At 41.1% G+C, this 24,807-nt stretch overlaps 1 protein-coding gene across 1 annotated transcript in view; it reads right to left on the bottom strand.

Annotated features, from left to right (window-relative positions):
* Positions 1-24,807, bottom strand: part of NPY1R (neuropeptide Y receptor Y1) — a 100,262-nt gene extending 75,455 nt beyond the window's left edge. The window contains exon 1 of the mRNA XM_029076842.2: positions 24,636-24,807. The gene's annotated coding sequence lies outside the window, so the exon portion shown is untranslated. The remainder of the gene's footprint in view (positions 1-24,635) is intronic.

The following is a 24,807-nucleotide window of genomic DNA, read 5'->3' as shown; positions in this document are numbered from 1 at the left end:
AAGGTTCAAACCCTTTCACTGATGCTAGACCAGAAACTTAAAAAATGACTAGATTCCAAAGTTTCCTCAACTTGGGTTCCACAATCTTGATAATTCTCACCAATACTTCCTGCTTTTTCCCCTTGCACAGAAAGAGGCATTTTTCCCCCCAAAGAAGGAAACATTAATGTAGGTGTCGGGGAGATGGGCAGCAGCTGAAAAGACAATAGAAGTTACCTAGGGTAGCTGGAGGTTCAACATGTCAATCTAATCTTAATATTAGAGAACTAAACCTAAATGTAGAATGAAATTCCCCATGTCACCACATTCACATCTCAAGTTACAAAGCTGAATGAATACTGAATCATGTATAATGACCATTGTAATTAGTATTACTGCTTAATGCTGCATTTGGTTCAAATGAGCTTTATGTATTACTTTAACAATACCTTCACATCACATTCAGAGCATTTCCAATCCCGTCTTGCCAGCAGAAATGATTAGAACATGGAATAAGTGGATGGAATAAGTGGATTTCTTTAATCCGATTCAAGATGGTTCATCTGATACTAGCTTTATTATATTCTAAATCTAGACAACCAAGCAGAATATCAGTAAGATACTAACTTAATTTTACTATAATATGGAAGTATGAACTTGTAAAAAAAACACATGGAAAAATTAAACTAATTTCCAGTTGTGATCTGATGAAAGTCAGGCTTTTAAACTGATCTATTCCTGCAACCAGATGCTCCATCTCCTTTCCAGACCAGTCAGGTTGCAACTTTATACATGGAAATGCAAGGTTAGATCAGTTTAGGATAATACTAAATCGCCAGTAAAAGAATGAGGAAGTTAGTTCAGCCCATCCTGCTATTTTTTTTATTAATTTTCCTGGAAAAACTAGAAAGAGAGCAGAGTAATCAGTAGATGGTGTCAATAAGTTTCTAGTTGCAGATGTTCTTCCACAACAGCTCACAAGATAGGGACAAAAAAAATTGCAGAATCAATGAGCTGTAGATGTCCAAATCAATTATATTTATTGAGCAATTACTATGTGTACAGCACTGTATTAAGCACTTGGGACAGTAAAATACAATTGGGTTAGTAGACACGATCCCTGCCCTCAAGGAGTTTACAGTCTAGTGTTCCAGTTTCTGTTCTCCTCAGGGACCTAAGTATCCTACCCCAAATGCCCAGTTCTTATCTGTGAATATTTTCTCACAGGCCTTGACGATATTTACTGAGCATCTGCTGGGCGTGGAACATTGGACTGGGCACTTACAAAAGTACAGTGGAATCAAGGCACACAAGTCACTGTCCTTCAGGATCTCACAATCCCCCCCCACACAAAAAAAAGTCTTCAGATCTAACCACTTTTCCTTTCAGTTTCTTTGGAGGTTGGGCAGTCTATTGATACATATCTGCCTTAATATTAGCTAGATGAAGAGCTTTTCCATTCTGATGCCCCCTCCCCCCTTTCCCATTAGATCATAGACTCCTCCATAGCAGGCACTGGTCCTTTCAAAGTATACTCTCACTTTTTAGCTTCTCCCCAATGCAAACTCCTTGAGTCCAGTAAGTACTCTACATTTCTTCAACAAATACAATTCTTCACTTGACCAATCTGACCGTTGATACCTTTTCTTGAGATCACTCCAAAGTCTTATCAGCTCTCAGGCCAATAGCTTGACAACAGTCTCCCAGAAATGCTCCATCAGAAGATGGAGTCCTATCCAATAGAAAAACAATTGATCATTTTTTTGAAAAGGCCAAAGCATTGCCTTTTTACAGTCTCCCCCTCTTGTATTCATGATGTTCCTAAATCTAATAGCTTTTAAAAGCTATTCCCAGATGCAGTTTATTACCAGAGCTGTAATAGCACCCTCTTGAGTGCATAAGAGATTAATATTATGGGGAAAAAAAGATTTGAAGAATTTTTCCATTTATGATGTGCACATTAAATTGCTAAAGAGGCTGCCTGGATATTCATATGTTATGAAATAGCTAAGTACAAGTCATATTTTGGTCAAAACCAGTTATTCCTATTTTTCAAGACAGCAAAGGTTACCTTTTAAAATGAGATTAACACTAGACTTTTCTTACAAAGAAATTCACTGAAGAAACTGTCTTCACTAACAAAACATTAGCTTCTACTTTGTGAGGGCAAGGGGGGGGGGGGGTCAACCTTATAAAATAGTTAGATTGGCTAGTTTATGATACAGGAAACTGTTCTCGACCTGCTGGCACCAGTTTTTGCTGTGCTCCTGATGGTGTAATCATTGGTCTTCTTTCCCCATTTAGAGGGGTCAGATTGGAGTTAAGCCTCACTCACCACAATTGATCACATCAGACCATTTTAAATTAGGCACATGATTCAGTAAAACATATGTCTTGTTTTCAACCGTGTTGACCCATAATTAGGATGACTAAGCATCTTGGGTTGACTAGGCTAGTCCCAGGATTTCAGATTTTCCAGGTATCCTATATGGGATTTGATAAGTGCCCCAGATTTCATCCCCCAATCAAATAAATGATCAGAAACACTTGCAGGATCCCACCCTCCAGTTTCTGTATTTGGGGAATAATTAGTGCTTCATTGGAAATAGGGCATTGGGGTGGGTTAGTTATTCCAGACAAGGGACAACCAGGCTTTCATGTATGGTCCCCTTAACTAGAGTATATCATAGATGGGTCATGGGAGGAGAATAGACAACAGTAGGATATGCAAATAAATAATTACTATCAAGAGTGAGCTGAAATGGGGACACCAAATGCAGAAAGGAAGTGGGGCCGTGGGGGCTCGCTGCGTCTCAGCCGACAATAAGGAGATGCTGTGACAGACCATTAAGGTCCTCTACAATCAAGAAAGGAATGTCTCTTCCTGAGAACGTTTGTAAGAATGAGGAAACAAGGCAACAAAAAGTAGAATCAGGTCAGGCACAGCAAACAAAAAGCGCAAGAACATAGCAAAAGGACAAACTTTATGTGCTCAGGGTGATTGGGATGCTTGGACCGGCACTGGCCTTTTTAACCACAGATGCACCCATAGGTGAATGTCGCCATTAGTGATGTCTTCAGGAACAAAGGAGAACTATATGTACACCTACTAGAGTACAATTACTGGCAATTTTTCATCAGGGCCCTTAAACTCTCATCAATCATCATCCGCTGTTCTCCTTGACTCAACACAGGCAGAGTTCCTCTTCCAAAAATTTGGGTCACCTTGCTTGTTTATTTAAACTGTCTGGGAAGCTTGATGGTGGCAATCAACTACTGGAGTAACATTGGGGTGTTCTAATGTGGAATCTCAAGAGCCGGTTGTAAATTGTCATGGGCACTGAGGCCCTAGAGTTACCCCGGAGATTCCAACCCCAGAGGAAACATCCAAGTGATGTCTTGAATGATTTTCTTCTTGAGAGTTTGTGCATTTCAGGGCTAGTCCATTGTAGAGGGACAGGCCACACAGTTATATGAGGAAATTGTTCTTTTTAAAGCAAATGAAGTCCTTTCAATCCAGGACTTCCAGGATATGGAAAATTCTTCTCCTTAGGTTCAGATTCAATTCAGCTGTCAGGTGAATGGGAACCAGGCTTGAGGAGAGGTGTATTTAAAAAAAAAAACACAGGAACCATTCAGCTCTCCTTGACTAGATCGACAGCAATAGTGTATCTTAAAATTCAGCGCACACTAGGGACAAAATTTTGCTGCCATCACAACGTGTAGGAGATCTGCCAGAAGCTTTGGAATAAATACTTTTTTTTCTTTCAAAGGGCAGCATCTGAATGTCTCCAAGTCAGGTTTTGAGATGTATCATCTTTGTTTTACTGAAAACTATTCCTAGATATGTAAGCTTTATTGCTTCACTGAAGTGCATGGGAGTGCAGTTTACTATAAATCGTGTGTCAGAATGACTGGACATAATTGTTAAAGCCAGACTTTTTACATTAGAAGTGGGATTGAGGTTTTAAAAAATGAAATTGTGTAGTAAATACATGAAATTTCAGATTGATGGGTAGCAATAACTACACCAAAGTAATTTTAGTTGCACTTTAAATGTTTTATTCCAAATATCTTTATGGTTTGTGCTCAGTCTCATCCATTGGAATATTTGCTGGAAAAATTAGCCAAGTTAATCCGAATCATAATTGGTAAAGTTTGACTATCAAATTTCATCCTTCTTTATGCTGTGAAAAATACAGCTACATAATAATAATAATAATAATGTTGGTATTTGTTAAGCGCTTTCTATGTGCAGAGCACTGTTCCAAGCGCTGGGGTAGACACACACGGGAATCAGGTTGTTCCATGTGGGGCTCATAGTCTTAATCCCCATTTTACAGATGAGGTAACTGAGGCACAGAGAAGTTAAGTGACTTGCCCACAGTCACACAGCTGACAAGTGGCCAAGCTGGGATTTGAACCCATGACCTCTGACTCCAAAGCCCATGCTCTTTCCACTGAGCCACGCTGCTTCTCCATACATATTATTCGGTGATAACTTGTTTCTAATTGCCTTGCACTGTGAATAAGAACTGATGAAGCTCAATCTTTAAGAATAAAGTTTGCTTAAATGATATCATTTGGATCTCTTTATTAAGGAGAGAATAAGCCTGACATTTGGAGACTCCATACAGGGCTATATGGCCATGGCTTTCTTAGGAAAATTTAACACCCTGAAAGATTTTAACAGCTCAATAACGGTCTCTCTTACTTCCCTAAGTACCTTTCCATGTCATCCTATGCAGAGACAATTGTGACCAAGAGGCAGCATCATTTTCTTTCCTTTCTGATTGGCTGGGAGTTGGCCTGATTGACAGTTGCTTCTTGGAAGTGCTTAGGAATCTACTATGCTGACCCTCTCATCCTGCTGCCAACTTGTCTGGACAGTGACAACTACCCAGTCCTTCTTCACAATGTCCTTATTCCTGGTGGCAATATAGAAAGGAACTATAGCTGGAGGTTGAAAAGTTCAAAATATCCATTCATCAGGAATCTATGCTACCACTGGAAGGTGGAGACTAAGCCTAAACTGATCAGTGGTATTTCAGAGTACTGGCTGTACTATTGTATGGCTGCGTACAGATTGATGGCAAGGGTGAAATTTTCCCCTGGTGGTTTCAGGTCACAGGTAGAATTTTCAACCAGAAAAATAAAATGTCCTTAAAAAACACACTCTTTCTCTCAGAGAGATTGGTTGGGGAAAAGACTATTCCATAAATATTTTCTCTTTCCTCTCTCTCGGCTATCTTGTCAGGATTTTGGACAGGAGGTGTGGGGAAAAGAATTGGGGATTGGGAGAAAAGGGTAAGCCATCAACATCAATCAGCATTTGGTCTTCCAATTTCTATTTCCCTCTCCTATTGCTCCCCTTACCCAAAGTTTTAGAAGTTAAGAAGAGAAGGTAGGTTAAGTGTTGTGTCAGTCCAAGGGATGCAGGTTAAAAAAAAAAAAGCAAGTCTCCTGCAGATGAAACCACTGGCATTTTTTCCTTCTTCCCCCAACAGCTTTACCACTGATCCTACCACTGTTCTTACAGAAATTAAGACCAAAAAAACCCTCAAAAAACAAAAATAGCCTGGTATTTTGGTCCAATATTAAGTATTACTTAATTATTCTACTGCATGAATGCACTATTAACCAGGCATAATTATTTCTAAGTTGACTGTAAATGCATTTGAGGAATTACTATATATAGATCAGCCGTACTCTGACATAGGAATATCTCTGACAGGGACAAGAGAGCATGAAACTGTAAGCTTCTTGTGGGCAGGGAATGTGTCTACCAACTCTGCTACACTGTACTCTCCCAAGTGCTTAATGCAGTGCTCTGCACACAGTAAGCACTCAAACACCATTTATTGCGGCTCTGAATAAGACTGATTCTTTTGTGCAGGCTCTTGTTTCTAAAGTCTTTGTGAATGGACAAAGGCTTATTCGTTATGACAAGAGAATCCATTATAGTCATTATCAGGCAAAACCAAACTAGTACTATCTTCCAAAATGTTAAATGCCCATGGCTTTAAGTACCTAAAGTAGAAGTTGCTGCCCAAATCACAGATTTTTAATCATTTCTCTAGCATTAATTTTAATACTGAAAAAAGATATCCAATTCATTTTTGTGTCTTACTGGGAGAAGAAATTGTTTACATCAACAAAGCAACCTAATATTGTGTGAATTTTTTTAAGAAGTTTTGACCTAGTATTTTTTTTCCCCAAAATGACTCTCTCCCTTTCCCTCCATATCTCCCCCGCAATTAAAAAAACTCAACAGAAATACTATCAGGCAGGCATTATGGCAAGGAGACCAAAAGAGGTAAAAATAATTGACTCAATTACTAAATTCCTACTGCACATCAAAGAAAAATCCATGCTGCGTATATCAGAGCAACCAATATGTCTAACAGTCATTTGCATATTTCCAGAAGGAATCCATGTGTGACTCTGGTACTGAATAGCTTGAATTAACAAGATATTTAATATTTTATATAGCCGTGAATTCAATGATGGATGTTATCACACGGCATTTAAATATGTCTATTGAAGTAGAAAATTTTGAGGATTTTATCTTTATCAGTCATCTGCCTTTACTTATTAACTGCAGGCACCTGTTGAATGGCTTTCAGAATTCACTCAGCCATAGGAAACTTCAAAGAAAAGTGGGTAATTTTTTTTCTTTAAGCCTGATGCATGTTTGGAACCAGGGCCCAGATTAAAGTTTTTGACAAGTGGAATTGTCATTGGTTTGGTTTGTGACCTTGGAGGGATGGCATACTGTCATCTAAAGAGGAGCTGCGCTTCTCGGGAAGCAAACCAGTGATTGTCATAATGTCACAGCTAACAGCATAAAAATGTCGTATTGTGGAGCTAATTTTAAAGTCATGAGCTGAAGTGAAAATTCACCGCGAGGATTTATCTCACTCATGAGATGCTGCGGGAATGAGCTTAAGTTAAAAATAATTGATCTCAGGACCTTGAGAGAGATATATTCCTTTGCTCTGGGGTTGGCAAAATTCGAGCAAAGTGAAGTTCTCAACTGGGGCAAAGAGATTTCTCTATTCAGCTGGGAGACTGATTGTCAGGCACAGCCACCTGCAATCATTTTCCTTTGTCCCCCTGATCTCACTTCCCCTTATCTCTTTGAAAACAATGAATTCCAAGGCAAATCGATACCCTTGGACTTGTTATGGAACCGAGATCATTTAACTCTTCCTTAACACCACCTTTAAGTGAGCTCTCTGCGGCCTGTTCCAGCTGGACCTATGAATCAATACTAGGCAAGTGGCTCTAGAGTTACCTCTTTGGTGTTACTTTAGTCCCTGAATCCAAGGAAGGAAAATCTTCAGTACTATGCCTGTTCCAAAATGGCACTGAAGCAAATAGTTACTAATCACTGGATTGAGCTTTCATGGTGACAGAACCAAGAAAAGGACATGTAGGTTGCTAGTTAATTGGGGTTTTTTCTTGAAGGTAGCTTGGGAATGCTCTCTCATGTCCCTGAACAGCAGCTCCTTAAGAATTGAAAATTACTGGTTAGGGCTACACTAGCAAAGAGAATTGAAAAGTAATTATCTGGAACATTAAAGCCCCTCCCCCCTTTCTCCTGAAATATACAGAGATTTGAGGCAGGAATTGATTTTTTCCCTCTAATATAAAACCCCTTACTTCACTACATTTCTTTGTTAGCATGGGTCTGGCCATTTTGTTCTTCTTAGGACAGAGACTTTTTAAAAACACGCTCATTACACAAATTTAATTTTGCTCCATTTCAAAGCGATGAAGTAATGAGTTGCTTTCCTCATTACACACTTCTACCAGGTACCCACCTTCTCTTGCACAAGACGGATCATTGCAGCTGCCATTCATTCATTTGCTCAATCGTATTTATCGAGCGCTTACTGTGTGCAAAGCACTGTACTAAGCGCTTGGAAAGTACAATTCGGCAACAAAGACAATCCCTACCCCAAAACGGGCTCACAGTCTAGAAGGGCCATGGTTCTATGGAAGGTCAGACCATTGAGAAAGAAATCATTCTCAGTTTGGTAGCAAATCTTCAAGATGACAGAGGAGTAATCTATCCTTGATTTTGCTGGAATTCTAGGAACCACAGAACCACTTTTTAAAAGAACGTTAACTTTCAATCAACAGTTCCTAAAGAATGATTAAAGTATGCTTTCCCCTCACTGGGATCAATATTTACTGAGTGCAGAGGACTTTTTAAAAATGATATTTAAGCACTTACTATGTACCAAACACTATTCTAAGTGTTGGGATAGATACAAGGTAATCAAGTCGGACCCAGTTCCTGTCCCATATGGGGCTCACAGTCTCAAGCTCCATTTTACAGATGAGGTAACTGAGGCACAGAGAAGTGAAGTGACTTGCCCAAGGCCACACAGCAGATAAGTGGTGGAGCTGGGATTAGAACCCATGACCTTCGGAATCCCAGGCCCATGCTCCATCCACTACACTGTGCTACTTATGATGTCTCTGACCCATACAATAAAGGAGGAAACAAAAGGTACCAATTATTTTCTCTTCACAAAGTGTTTGCTTGGCACTTGTGAATTTATTTACACCCTCCTTAGTACTCATACCTGTTTGTCCATCTGTACATTCTACTTTGACCCTGTTATTCTCCCTGTTATATTTTAGTAGCAACTACTGTAATAATAATAATGATGATGCCATTTAAGCACTTCCTATGTGCCAAGCACTGTAGTGATAAAGTGCTAACTATGTGCTAAGTTACTTAGTATTGAGGTAGATACAAAATAATCAGATCGGACACAGTTCCCATTCTTCCTAAATACCTAGTACAGTGTTCTGCACCAAGTGGGAGGTCAATGAATGCTAATGTTAGAAAAAATAGATGGCCAATGACAATCCAGAAGGCTATAAGATCAAGCTATGTGGGCTACAAAAACGTTAAAGTCGACTTGACTAAATCTCAATTCATTATAAAAGAAATGAACTAATTCCATCAACAGGCTCAATACTCAACAAGCAATCGCCTCAAGTTGAAAGTCCTTTCAACTGCTTCATTTTAAACTGAAGGAGGTACGGATTACTCATTTTCCTTCATCCAGCTGGAGCAGCCATCTCCTTAAGACAGTTGGAGACAGTCTTCAATTATCCACAGAGATTCTCTCCATGTGTAGGCAGGCTATAATATCCAACTGAAAGGAGATAAACTGATCAGAGACTTATACCAGTGGGAGGGAGCCACCATGTCCCCAGCTGGACTGAGCTTAGCTCTGCTCAATCAGCAAATACTTCTAACAGGGAAAAGTCTGACTGTCTGATCTTAGAACTCTCTAAATTTGGATATAGAGGCCTCCACTCTCTGTGTTGTAATGAGATTCATGGAACCTGGACACGAAAGGGACAAAGATATGAAAGTAGCCTTCTGATTCTTGCATAGTAGTGTCACAGGTAACCCAAAGAATGGTTCATGAGTAAAAGGAATTCCCTCTCTTTGCATGGCAATTTTCTTTCAAAGCTGGTTGGACATCTAGGTTTAGATTTGCTCTGTGCATGTTTGTGTCATGAGATAATTATTTTTCCTTAAAACAAAATCGTCTCTCAGATCTATGTCTTGAACCATAAAGAGTCATCAAGTGCACTGATGGAAAAGGAAGCCAAGGGACTTGAAAATTTCTCTTGGCATCAATAACATGGTCATTAATGTTTGAGTATCTACTAATGTAAGATATAGACCTAGCTAATAATGTAGGTGGCAAACAGGACAGCACTGAAGGATTTCAGAGGTGAGGATCCTGAGGGCAAAACATATTTCTACATTCTGTTACTGCTATGACTCTCCAGTTGGGTTGCTAACTTGAACTCCAGATTTTCCACATCCAAAGTGAGAAATTCAGTGGTGGGAAGAAATCGGAAGGGAACTATCTTTTTGCCCTTGTCCACGGTGCTGAGAAAGTCAATGAAGTAAGATGTGCTGATTCAATTTCATTCTAAAACTTTCTCATTCTTCCTTTGTTCACCTTTTTCAAGTACCTCTCTCACTCCCCAAGCATAACTCCTCTCCTGCTTTCCATCTGGCATTAAAAAAATTCCATTTTAAATTTAATTTAAAAAAATTAAAAAAAATGCAAGGCAGTAAAGAAGCCACCCTCCCCACCCAACCCCCAAATAACAAACTTATCTGTCTCTACCTCTTTTTGTAGGAATTCACAGTAGCTCTGGTGTTACAAGTCTCACTGCTTTTCCAAAGGTTTGTGTTATTGACCTAAACAGATACTGCTACATCAGCACTGTATCTGTTTTGTTTTGTTGTCTGTCTCCCCCTTCTAAACTGTGAGCCCTTTGTTGGGTAGGGATTGTCTCTGTTGCTGAATTGTACTTTCCAAGTGCTTAGTACAGTGCTCCGCACACAGTAAGCACTCAATAAATGTGACTGAATGAATATTCTTGTTGAACATAGCCTGATCCTAAAAGCAAACTTCCTTATTTCAGTGGAAAACCTGAAGTGTTAAACCACGTATAAACTTGCTCTAGCACATTTTAAACTGCTTTTGCACTTAGGGTAAAATGGCCAAATGACTTTCTTAGTAATTTTGGGAAGATGAACAATTTTAAAAACTTCAAACCCAGCATTTTCAGCTGATACACATCACTTTACACATAAAGGTGTGCTTCATAAGCAGCAATTTAACATGCCAGCGGCCATTCTGCCAAATGAGGTAGGAGGCCGCCTTCTCATTCCACAGCCCGGAACACACAGTGACTTACTCAAAGACACCAGTCAATGTACTTGCGAATGTGACTCCTGATTCTTTACCTCAGATCGAAACCCCGTGTCCTCCTACGTTCTTGAAAAACACACACTTCTTTTATTCATAGGCTTACTTTGTGTCTCCTCTTAGTCATTTATCGTAATGTCTCTAATTTCTGATGATGAACCCAAACATAGACTCTTACTCTTTCACTAAAATTAGTTGAGATAATGGGATGATGTTAATAAGGAAATGAATTTCACAAACATGCCTTAATTAGTAAAGGTCTGTAATCTATTAGGAGAGAGATAGTTCGAGATGAGTTCAACCATCTCCAAAGACTATTCTGGGCTCCTGGAATCAAAGCTCCCATTGATTTCATTTAGAATTTTCCCACCGTTTCAGTGAGCGCCTAAAGTGAATCTCATCTCCTGGGTTAACCACAGAACCGGCAAGAGGCTCTGCTATGCTGAGAAGATGCTGGCTAGTGTTTTCAGCTCTCCTGTAATTCTTCCCTTGAACCACAATTTCAAGCACAGACAAAAGTTCCACCGCCTCTCCTTCCTGTCTCTGAAAGCATTTTGCTTTAAGACCTTGAAAGGTGAGTTCTTATTTGTTCTGCACAAGTGGTGGAGATCGTATGGATCTGGAGATATGTACTGGTGTTAAGATTCAGGTTTCCTACAGTCAAATCTTCTTGCTGTAACAAAAAAAAAAACAACCCCTCAACTAACACTACTGAGCACTAACTGGAAGACATCAATATTTAGTAAATAATAATAATAATAATGATGGTATTTGTTAAGCACTAACTTTGTGCCAAGCACTGTTCTAAGTGCTGGGGTAGATACAAGGTAATTGGGTTGTCCCTCATGGAACTCATAGTCTTAAGCCCCATTTTACAGATGAGGTGACTGAAGTATAGAGGAGTTAAGTGACTTGCCCAAAGTCACACAGCAGAGAAGTAGCAGAGGCAGGATTCCTTAGTAGATACGATTCCTTCCCAACTGAGAAGCCCAAGGATCAGGTTAGGGAGACACTGAGTAAATATGAAGCGGGAGCTACTCGACTTCCAAAACTGCACGTAGGTTGTGCCGGAAAAAACATTAGATTTCATCCAATGTTCCCAGGGTAGGCACACACCTTAGTTGACCCTGAGCTCAGCCAAGGGGAAGTGGGGATTATACAGATCTCAGCCCAGCATAAATTAAATAATAATAATAATAATGTTGGTATTTGTTAAGTGCTTAAAATGTGCCAAGCACTGCTCTAAGCGCTGGGTAGATAAAAGGTAATCAGTTTGTCCCACGTGGGGCTCACAGTCTTCATCACCATTTTACAAATGAGGTAACTGAGGCACCGAGAAGTTAAGTGACTTGACCCAAGTAGACAAGTAGCAGAGTAGGGATTAGAACCCACGACCTCTGACTCCCAAACCCGTGTTCTTTCCACTAAGCGATGCTGCTTCTCAAATTAAAGCCTGAAGCCTGCGTGTTTGGGGGTGGCCCAAGTCCTTATTCTTCCACTCAACTTTCTCAGAGTTCCTGCATGCTGGCTTTCCTGCACTCATTCTTACGTAATTGCCGATTTATTAAAACTTATCCAAAATGCTCACCACCCACTTCAGCGATGTAAGGCAGGAAGTCCATGGTGGATTGCTAAAAGGAGGAGTAGGGAAGTACCTTCTACCATCTGTAACAGTGATTAAAGACATCAAAGAGATCACATCTCATTATATTTCCAAATACCCTTCATTTTCCCAGGGCTGGATACACCCGCTCAACATTTTGTTATGGAAACATTTGGAAACTCATCCTGTGCAATCCTACAGGGAAAAAAAAAAGCCCTGCTATTAATAGTCATTCATTCAATCACATTTATTGAGTGCTTACTGTGTGCAGAGCAGTGTACTAAACACTCAGGTTGTCAATAAAGACAATATTTGTTAAACGCTTACTCCATCACTGTTCTAAGCCCTGGAGTAGATAGAAGGTTATCAGGTTGGACACAGTCCCTATCCCACAGTGGGGCTCGTAGTCTAGATCCGGGGGGGTAATCCCTATTAATCCCTATTTTACAGATAAGAGAACTGATTCACAGAGAAGTTAAGTGACATGCTCAATGTCGCACAGCTGACGTTTGGCAGAGCCGGGATTAGAACCCCAATCATCTCACTTCCAGGCCTTGGCTCTTTCTACTAGGCTATGCCAAGCTTCTCTATGCCTCTTTCTTTTCCTAAACTGAGTCTGACATTTAAATGTTGATTACCGGGCATCAGATGAGCTGAAGATTGGACCAGTATCTGCCAGTACCACATAAGTAGGTTACTAAATCTAACCTGAATATCTTGCACAGCCTCTCTCCACAACATGCATTCAATACAATTGATTGATTGTATCTACTTCAGTGCTTAGCATGATGGTAACGATTAGTGACTGATCCCTTCCAATGCATGGGCAATTCATTCAATAGTATTTATTGAGTGCTTACTATGTGCAGAGCACTGTACTAAGTGCTTGGAATATACAATTTGGCAACAGATAGAGACAATCCCTGCCTAATGATGGGCTTACAGTCTAAATCAATGTACTCTTCAAACCAAGTCAAATAGAATCAACCTTGCTTTTCAAGAGCTGTCAATTTTACTGGTGTCAAACCTCAGATAAGCAGGAGCTGCAGAACAAAATGAAAAAAGAGCCAAGTCCATGAATAGATTTTAATTAGTGGTGATGAAGTCTCCTGCAGACAAGTCTATCACTCCATCCCATACCAAGTCTATTTTACTCTCTCTAACTCTTCGTAAGTGATTTGCACAGAGTTAGTACTTAGGAAATACCATTGACTGAGACAGTGGCCGGGTCCTGGCCTCATCACCTCCAGAATTTTTTAGAGAATAGTTGTACAGTCCCAGTGAGTAAGTGGTCAAGAAGTGAAGGAGAATCATTCCCTCACAGCAACCACCCATGCGCAGGATTTTTTTATCCAAAAAACCCACTAAAAACAATTTCAAGGAATCAGCTACACAACCTTTTATGGGAACTGTACCCCCCTGGAAAATGGAAGCCGGTTGACAAAGGAGCCCCATAAACTTGAATTTAGCCTATAGAACAATTTTAAAATGATTTTACTACAGATATTATTCAGTCTCACACAATTTAGCTTAGGAACAAACAATTGTCACAGCTTAATGAGCAGCAATCAGGAGGAGAAGTTTGTCTCAAGCACAGATTTTTGGGAGGACCAGGAGACCAAGAGGCAGATTAAAAAAAAAAAGAAATATTGGCGGGTCATATAAGGGGAAAATGCATCAGGGCATAATCATTAATGAAAAACATCATTATTACATGTACACAATGTAAAACGGAGTGACAGTCTCAGGGAGTTGTTCAGCCACACTCCATCCATGGATGAGAGTCCATTGTCAGTAGAAGCATCTTTGAATAAATATTAAGGATCAGTGACATGTGGATAGATGGCATAAACAAAGTTACCATGTTTACTTGACCATGCAGAGTCTCTGCTAAAGAATACCCATCACTCAATTGTACTTATTTGGCAAATAAAGATGACTAATTCCACAATCGTATGCTCCGGCAGAAAGCCCATGTCCAATGATAGTGTCTCTCCGGTGAATAACTTAGCCACCTAAAGCTCCAGGAGTTAGGTTCCAATTTGACTTTTGAAGATGATTTAGTCATGCTGTGGTAGGCTGCCATGCGCTTCTAGAGATGACAAGAGCCTCTGCATGAAAATGTATGAGTTGATTTGAGGATGCACAAAACTGAAATCAGAGTGTGGCTAAGGGCAGTCACCATAAAACAAAGGAAAATCCCACTAAAGCAACTTTGTGGATAGCTCATTTGAAGTTGTGAAAGAGTGGTTGCTCTCCTTGAATGATTTAGGAAGAATTTGACCCAGTTGGGTAATGCAGATGCAAAAACCCCAGGCAAATTGACATTTCTGCAAAGTAAATAAAATAAATCCGGAGGAATGTGAGAAGTCCAAAATGAAGTGTTCAAGATGGAACTCGTCAACAATGAATCGTGGACAATAGAGAATGTTAATAGTCAGGAAATTATGCAAAATTTCTGTCTTGAATGTTATTTGGATTTGTGAAATGCCACTACTAATAGGATTTTGATAATAAGAACAGCCTCTATTAACTGGGGCAATAGCAAAAATAAAGACTATAAAATGCTGAAAAAGGGATATCGAGACATGCTATGTTTATTAATGGCTGCCTAACAGAAAATGGGAAATGGGAGAGGTGTTGAATCCCAATTTTGAAAGGTCTCTTGGAGGATGAAGAGTCGGGAAGCTGAAGTAATTTTGCTCATGAAAAGCAGAAAGAAAAGAGAGACCAGGCAGTAGCAGGAGACTGAGCTATTCATCTACAGGAGGAAATGTAAGTCCATAATGATCAGCATTTTCAAGTAGACCTGCAAATGTAAGATTTATGGAAAATGAGAGCTCCAAGCTACAGAATGTCTTGCAATTCACAGATACTGATCTGCAGGGCAGACTCAGTCTTATTTACTGAGCACTTGCCTTCTGCAAAGCACTCTACCAAGCTCTTGGGAGAGTACAAAACGGCAGACAGACATATTCTCTGCCCATAAAGAGTTCAAGACTTTAACTCTTTCAGGCCCTCGAGGACCAAGAGAGAAGAGTCTTTCTAGGAATTTTTTTGGGGGAAAAACTGAACTCCTCTGGACCAGGACCATCAACTAATATTACTACTACTACTACTACTACTAATAGAGGTATTTGCCAAGCTCTTACTAAGCACCATACACTGTACCAAGCTGTGGGGTGAAGACAAGCCAATCAGGTTTGACAGAGTCCCTGAGCCGCTTGGGGCTAAATCCCCATTTTTCAGATGAGAGAACTGAAGCACAGAGAAGTGAAGTGACTTGCGACTACTGCATGGCCCTTGCTACTAGCTACTAAGATCTTAATTCCCCGGGTTTACAATGGGGTTGAACCTCACAGCCTCAACAGGCACCTCATCCCCCTTCACCTCCCCTCAGCTAAGCCCCCTTTCCCTCTGCTCCTCCCCCTCTCTCTTCCCCTACCTTCAGCACTGTGCTCATTTGTATATATTTTTATTACCCTATTTATTTTTTTAATGAGGTGTACATCCCCTTGATTCTATTTAATGTGATTATGTTGTCTTGTTTTTGTCCATCTGTCTCCCCCAATTAGACTGTGAGCCCGTCATTGGGCAGGGATCATCTCTATCTGTTGCCGAATTGTACATTCCAAGCGCTTAGTACAGTGCTCTGCACATAGTAAACACTCAATAAATACTAGTGAATGAATGAATATTCCTTCCTGGGAGCTAGAAGATTCCCCACAATGATGGGTTTCTTCAAATATTTTTCAAAATCAAGGCCAAATCACCCACAGAGAGTCAAGTTCCCTTTCAAAGAAAATGCTTATTACCAGGGGAAGGTGTCCTGTCTCAGGTTCCCGAAGCACTGAGTTTGCCGGGCCTTCATTTTATAAAGACACAAGTGGAACTGGGCGTGGTCATCCTATAACATATCTGTTCATATTTACGTTGTATAACTTAGATGGTCAGTACCAAGAACACAGAGCAGAGCTCAGTAGACCACTTGGGACGAGAGGTTTCAAATATACCCTCATTTCCAGTCTGTTCATTTTGAGGACTGTGTGAACCACTGGAGAGAATGCGTTGGAAGGAAAAACTGCCCCTGACCTCAAAAAACTTACAATCTAATGAAGACAGGAGAAGAAATAATGAATATGCATCTTGGGATGATAAGGGAATGTATAGCCTTAATAAAGATACCCTGTAAATTGATATATGTAAAAGTGTTAAGAGTGGCTGTAAAAAATCATTGTTTTAAGGGAGCACCTAAGGTGGTGATTATAAAGCAGGGATGCTTCATAGAAAAGGGAGTGGTTTTTTGTTTTTATGGCACGTTTACTATGCGCATAGCCCTGTACTAACTACATTGTACTGGAGTTGATAGACGAGATCCCTGAGTTTACGGTGGCTCAGTCTGGATTAGAATGCAGGACTCCTGACTCCCAGGCCCAAGATCTTTCCATTAAGCCAATGTGCTTCTCCAAATTCTGGGACTGAAATTCTAAATGGTAAAATCCTCTATGTAAAGCCTTTCTCTATTGTTTCCTCCAAAAGAGATGACTGGGGTCTACTGAATCATTTAGTATTTACTGAACACCCACTGCATATTAAACAGTCCGGGGAGTACAATAGAATTAACGGTCCTGATCCCTGACCTCCAAGAATTGACAGTCTAGTAGGGAGACACTAAAATAAATCACAGGTAGGAGGAAGAAGGAAAAGGGGATATGTATGTGAATTAATATGCAAGTATTTGGGTGGGGAACATAGGAACATAAAGGGTAGGAGAGTGCTCTTCATCCGACAGAAACTCCTTGATTGATCCCAGATCCAACAAGGGAAGAACAGAGGCAATTGCTCCAATTGTAACTCAGATCAAAAATCAACCTTGGATGACGTGGCTGTGTATTGAAGAAACATTCCTCCTTATTCATTGTGATTTTATACCAGGATCAGTGTGAGGTGTTTTGTAGAGGTGTTTTGCAAGGTGAAAATGTAGCACCTGGATGGATACGAGTGGACTGTGACATTTCTGACCTAGCAGAGACCCTCCCTGTGTGAGAATCATCCACAAAACACATGCTAACCCACACCTCCCCTCTGGGCCAGGATCTTTAAACTTCCCACAGGATAAAATAAATGCAGGGATAATAGATCCAATTTGATCCATTATGGGAATTAGAGGGACCTCTTCCCTAAACATGAGAATGGACAACGGGGAGGAGAACTGGTCCTCAAGAAAAAATTGTTAACATTACCTTTCTCTTTAGAATGTGAACCCCAACTGGGACAAGGATGGTGACTGACCTGATTAATTTGTATTTACCCCAGGGCTACTTGTTAAAATCTTACTAGGTGTCAAAACATTGAGGTAGATACAAGTTAATCATCAGGTCCTTGTCCCTCATGGGGTTCACAGGCTTCACAGGCTAAGTAGACTAAAATAGCTGTTTAGAACAAGGCTTGATGCATAATAAACACTAAACGGATGCCATAATTACTATCAAACAAAAGATGCTGGGCAGGGGCGACTATTGGTATGAACTAACAGGGTGTTTCCTATGTATACAAGCAATCAATGATTTTATTGAGCACTTACTCTGTTCAGAGCACTGTACTAAGAGCTCGGGAGCATACAATATAATGCATCTGGTAGACCCGATCCCTACCCACAAGGGGCTTATGGAGGCAGACAATAAAATAAACCACATATAGGGGAAACAGCAAGGTATAAGGACATATATGGAAGTTCCGCAGGGTGAATATCAAGTGCTTAAAGTTTAGATCCAAATGCACAGGCTCTAGAAATAGGTCTAAACAACAGTGTGTTTGCATATAGATGAGGATACTGATAAACTCTTTAGATTAGGGAAGATTTTCTTTGCTACGCAGTGGGTAGAATTTTAAAGGAGATACTGCAGTGGTAGGGGTACAAATGAGGCTTGTTGCAGCCGGACTTTGAGTGCTGTGCAGATGCTTTATTTAGAGAAAGATCTCAAGACTGAGCCCTTGTGGTGACTGTCAATATCAGCAGGGGAAGCACAGCAACAGCTTGGTGATTTTCACCACTGCACACGGAGCTTTTGCCACTTGAAAGACCAGAAGCAGAACAGCAGCCCAAGAAATTTGGCATTCAAGACGCCAACCACCAATCTCATCATCTCTGGCCACTGCACAATCTCTACCCTCACCAACTCTGAAATCCCTCTGACACAACCCCTCCTCACGTGCCTTCTCTCCTACACATTTCCTCCCTACTGCTTTCAAACTTGCCCAGTCTCCCCCCACTTAAAAAAAAAAAAAACTTCTCCCTTGACCCACGACTCTCTCCAGTTATCACACCATCTTCCTCCTTCCATCCTGTCAAATCTGAAGGCCTCTACTCCATCCTGATCCTCTTCGGATTCTGCCTTTGACATTGTTGACCGTCCCCCTCTCCCGCAAACATTATCCAACCTCAGCCTCACTGACACTCATCTCCTAGTTCTCGTATTCTCTCTCTGGCCGCTCCATCTCTGTCTCTTTTTTATGGGCTCCGCCTCTGCCTCCCACCTCCTACCTGTGGGTGTCCCTCGAGGTTCGATTTGGGCTCCCCTTCTATTCTCCATCTGCACCCATTCCCTTGGACAAGTCATTTGCTCACCTGGCTTCAACTACCACCTCTTTGCAGGTGATTCCCAAATCTACATCTCCCTCTGCAGTCTCACATTTCCTCCTGCCTTCTAGAAGTCTCTAGTTGGATGTCCCGCTGTCACCTCAAACACGTTAAAAACAGAACTCCTCATCTTTTCATTCATTCATTCAATAGTATTTATTGAGCGCTTACTATGTGCAGAGCACTGTACTAAGCGCTTGGGATGAACAAGTCGGCAACAATCTTCCCATCCAAATCCCATCCTTCCCATCACTGTTAACTGCACCACCATCCTTCCTGCCTCACAAGCCTATAATCTTGGCATTCTCTGACTACTCTCTCTCATTCAATCCATAAATTCAATCTATTACTAAGTCTTGTTGATTCAACCTTCACAACATAGCTAAAATCCACCCTTTCCCCTCCAAACTACCATGTTAATCCTAGCGCTTATCCTATCTCATCTTGATTACCTTGTCAGCCTTCTCGCTGAACTTCCTGCCTCTCCCCACTCTAGTCCATACTCGACTCTGCTGTCTGGATCATTTTCCTCCAAAAACGTTCACTCTGTGTCTGCAACAAACAGAAACTCCTTACCATCGTCTTTAAAGAATTCAATCACCTGAAGCCCTCCTTCCTCACTTTGCTACTCTCCTATTCATTCAATCATATTTATTGACACTATGTGCAGAGTACTGTACTAAGCATTTGGAAGAGTACAACAACAAAGTCGCATTCATTGCTTACAATGAGCCTATAGTCTAGAAGTGGAGAGAGAATATCAACACACAAATAAAATTACAGATATGTACATATGTGCTGTGCAGATGCTTTATTTAGAGAAAAATCTCAAATCCTTCTGGGGGAGAGATAGAGCAAAGGGAGCAAGTTAGGGAGATGTAGAAGGGAGTGGGAGATGATGAAAATGGGGCTTAGTCTGGAAAGACCTCTTGGAGATGTGCCTTAAATAAGGCTTTGAAAGTGGGGGGAGAGTAATCATCTGTTGGATTTGAGGAGGGAGGGCATTCCAGGCCAGAGGCAGGGCGTGGGCTAGGGGTTAACGGTGAGATCGAGGCACGGTGAGAAGGTTAGCACTAGAGTGAAGTGTGTGGGCTGGGCTGTAGAAGGAGAGAAGCGAGGTGAGGTAGGAGGGGGCAAGGTGCTTTAAACCCAATGGTGAGGAGTTTTGTTTGAAACCAGAGGTGGATGGGCAACCACTGGAGTTTTTTTTGAGGAGCACGGTGACTTGTCCTGAACGTTTTTGTAGAAAAAATACTCAGGGCAGCAGAGTGAAATATGGACTGGAGTAGGGAGACAGAAGGCTGGAAGGTCGTTCAGGAGGATGATGCAATAATCCAGAAGGACAGGATGAGTGATTGTATTAACATGGTAGCAGTTTGGATGGAGAGGAAAGGGTGGATTTTAGTGATGTTGTGAAGGTGGGACCAACAGGATTTAGTGAGGGATTGAAGATGTGGGTTGAATGACAGAGAGGAGTCAGGGATAACACCAAGGATATGGGCTTGTGAGACAGGAAGGAGGGTGGTGTCGTATACGGTGATGGGAAAGTCGGGGGAGGACAGGGTTTGGGTGGGAAGATCAGGAGCTGTTTTGGATATGTTGCGTTTGAGGTGACAGGGGGACATCCATTTAGAGATGTCTTGAAGGCAGGAGGAGATGCGAGACTGGAGAGAGGGAGAAAGATCTATACCTAGCCTGCACACTTTGGTCCTATAATACCAACCGACTCACTGTATGTCAGTCTCTTCTATCTTGCCACTGACCTCTTGTTCGTGTCCTGCCTCTGGCCTGGAACACCATCCTTCTTCCTATCTGGCAAATATTTACTCTCTCCCTCTTCAAAGCCTTATCGAAGGCACATCTCCTCCAAGAGACCGTTGCCAACTAAGCCCCTTTTTCCTTTTCTTAGTAATAATGAATAATAATGGTATTTGTTAAGCACTTACTATGTGCCAAGCACTGTTCTAAGTGCTGGGGTAGATGCAAGATAATCAGATATTTCCATGGGGGACTCACTGTCTAATTCCCATTTTACAGATGAGCTGGCCTGGAATGCCCATCCGCCTCAAATGCAAGAGACAATTACTCACCCCCGCTTCAAAGCCTTATTGAAAGCACATCTCCTCCAAGAGGCCTTCCCAGATTAAGCCCCCCTTTTCCTCATCTCCCACTGTGTCGCCCTGACTTGTTCCCTTTGTTCTTCCTGCCTCCCAGCCCCACAGCACTTATGTACATACTTGTCATTTCATTTATTTGTACTGATGTCTATCTATAGACTATAAACTTGTGGGCAGGGAATGCCACTGCTTATTGTTGTGTTGTACTTTCCCAAGCACTTAGTACAGTGCTCTGCACACAGTAAGTCTCCAATACGATTGAATGAATGAATGCTCTTCACACAGTAAGCATTCAAATACAATTGATTGGCACGATCTGGCTCCCCCAGAAGCCTTGAGCTCCATGGGAGAGCTGGTTGGTTGTAGCAGCATCAACCAATTCTTCTTTTTGAGAGCTTACACTGTGCATAACACTGAACTAAGACCTTGGGAGAGGACTCTAGAAGAAGTAGATATGATTCCTGTCCTCAAGGAACTTAGGGTCTAGCATCAGAGACAAGACGCTAAATTACAGGTAAGGGAAGTACCCAAGCGTAAAGATATTTACACTCATTTTGTGGAGGACCCACCAATTCTCTTCTCTTGGTGACTGCCTTTTCCATCTTCCTCCCTCTTCACTATCCCATCTCTTTAGGCAAGTTTGCCTGTCCAATATCTGTCTAAACTTCTGGTCATCTGCTTCTCTCCCAAGACTCTGACTCTTATTTCTTAAGTCTGCCACATGCATTGACCCTGCTCCCATCCCTATGACCTAACCCTTGAAATACGTGTGAGTTCCTTATAATAATAATAATGATAATAATAGTATTTAAATGCTTATGTGCTAAGCACAGGGGTAGATACAAGGTAATCAGGTTGTCCCACATGGGGCTCACAGTCTTAATCCCCCTTTTACAGATTACAGATGAAGTTACAGGCCCAGAGAAGTTAAGTGATTTGCCCAAGGTCACAGCAGACAAGTGGCAGAGCCAGGATTAGAACCCACGTTCCCTGACTCCCAAGCCCAGGCTCTTTCCACTAAGCCACGCTGTTTCTATCTAGTACAGAAACAAGGCACAGTGGTTAATATATGGATAGGTGACTAAGTAAGTGCCTCAAAGAGAAGGAAGCAGGGAATTTGGAACAACTTTGTGTTTGGGGGGCGTTCGGGGATCTTGATAGTAGGCCAGCTTGTACAGAGGAACCTGGTACCAGTTTGGCAGGACAATCTTCACTGGAAGTTATTTTTTTTCCCCCATTCTGCTTTGTCAGGAGAATATTTCCAAAAGCTTTTGCTAAAGGAAATGGTGATCCAACTGGTACCATCTGGCATTCTCAATTGAAAGCAGAAATAGTACTTTTGGAAAAAACAAAACAAAAAAAAGCCCAAGAGTTATAATGGATGTGCCCATTCAGTTTATCTACAAAGGGACCTGTAGTTCCCTAAGAAATGAAAATCCATTATCTGAAGTGGGTGAGATGGAGGATATCAGCAGGAACATGCTAGGCCGGGTTACTATTTTGTACTTTCACAGAAAAAGCAAAGTGCATTAAAATTACTTTTTCCATCAGGTAGTAGCGGTTCCTATAAAAGTTGAAAATGCAAACATCTGGAACTATGGGACACTGTACCATTCGTACTGAAACAAAACAGAGGCTAAATCAGCGATTCAAGGAGAAACAGATTATCGAGAAAAATCGTCACTTAATCACCTGCAGAGAAAAGAATCAGCAAATTCAAAATTAGGACCGTGCTGTCAATGCTCTGTTCAATTCATAATATAGAATAATCCACAAAGTCACAAATACAGCAATTCAACTTACATTTGGAAATTCTGAAGTGAAATTGGAGGTGACTAAGATACTGATTTGAGTTTTTATTGTTAGAGAAAGACCAAGACCATTTATCTTTTCTTTATACTAAGGAGACTGAATCATCCATAGCACATGATCCAAGAGCAATACTTTCTGAAGACAAAGGAAGTGCTGTTGCCTCTTAGAAGTTCTGATTGTTTGACAACTTGGGAAAAAAATATATAGCTTTCCTGACAATACACACTAGCCAGAAACGCTCAAGTTACCAGTAATTATGGATTGAAGTCTGTGAAATATCAGAAACTCGGATTGCAAAGTCATGATTTCCTGTTTCTAACTAGTGTTTTTAATGAGAGAAACTTACTGGTTGGAGTTAGGAAACGCTGCGCTGACGGGAGATTCCTGGAAAGGATATTCAATGTCAAAAAGAGCATTGATCATGGAAAGACAGCCTTGACTGGACGTTATGCGTTGTGGCCTGCAGTGGAGACTTTCTTATCCTTCATCTGATTCCGTATGAAAAGGTCATCATCTAAAATGGGTCATATGTTCTTGCCAGATTTTGAAGATCTTTAGAGACGAAGGCAGTGAGAAACTCTCAGGAAAATATTTTGGGTGTCATGACCAGTCACAGCACCCATAAATCATTTAGACTTTTCAGCATTCTGAGTCAGCAAAACATTCTTAATAATCAAAGTCAAGGTGGAAAAGGGAGCAAAAACAGCCGTGGCAGATATATGAGCAGAAGTAACCCTTGCTTAAGTAGATTCATATGTTATCATTAGTTTTCTGTTGCAAAAGCCATTTGTCAATTGAATGCAGTTCTAACTTTAGACCATTTAGAAAACCAAAACACAGAACAAAATCAATTCACTGTCTAATGGAAAGATAAAGATGTGTTTTCCCCACCCACCATATCTCTAAGACCAGAGACAGTTCTCATCAACAGTAGCAATTCGGTCAAACATTCATTCATTCATTCAATAGTATTTATTGAGCACTTACTATGTGCAGAGCACTGTACTAAGCGCTTGGAATGTACCAATCGGTAACAGATAGAGACAGTCCCTGCCCTTTGATGGGCTTACAGTCTAATCGGGGGAGACAGACATCCTTTGGGGTATAACTGGAGCTATATGAGAATTGGGTGAGGGTGATTTTCTGCCAGATTAACCTTTCTGAATTCCTTTGATCTCATTTTGGTTTAAGTCTTTTGTGTTTTCAGAAACTGTGTCTGCTGGGCTTGCATTTTTCAGAAGAAGAAAAAAATTCCCCACTAGGCAAGGGCCTAAAAAACAGCAAAAAAAGTAAAGCCAGACCATCCTCCCTGAGCACAACAATATTGAAAACTACCTCTACTCATGGGTAAAAATAAAGACCAAAATCTCTCCTCATTCACATTCCCATCTTGGGGACTAACTTTTCCTCAGCAATCTCAGGAAATTCCCCCAGCGCCAAGCCACCAGGCAAAACTTTGGTAAGCCAAGGAGAACACTTTCTTGCAACACATCCCAGCCACGAATCTGCTAAAGATCACACCACCTTAAGCAAGAGTCTCTTCCTGTGTTTCGGGCAGGATTTTTGACCAAAATGAGTTTCCCAAAGAATTTCCAGTCCTCAAACCTCCCCACACCTCCCTGGTATTTCATGTTAGTTGTCAGTATTCAGGAACACGGCACCGCCCCCCCCCCCACCCACCCACCCACCCCCAACAGTTCACCTGATGAACTATCACCAACCTGAAGTGTTTCTGAAGGCAGCAAAGTTCTCACAAACCACTGATCCTGATGACACTGCTGGTGAGGAAGGGCAGGACAGAGACAGAGCTGCAGCCTCCTTTCTTCTTCCCATATCAATGTTTGCAGTATCCTGCCCAACAAGATACTGGGAAAATGCCCTCTGGAACATTCC

Source organism: Ornithorhynchus anatinus, chromosome 12, assembly GCF_004115215.2.
Source record: "Ornithorhynchus anatinus isolate Pmale09 chromosome 12, mOrnAna1.pri.v4, whole genome shotgun sequence".
NCBI classification, from domain to species: Eukaryota; Metazoa; Chordata; class Mammalia; order Monotremata; family Ornithorhynchidae; genus Ornithorhynchus; species Ornithorhynchus anatinus.
The sequence above is the reverse complement of the archived record's forward strand: the minus strand, read 5'-3'. Positions and strand labels throughout refer to the sequence as shown.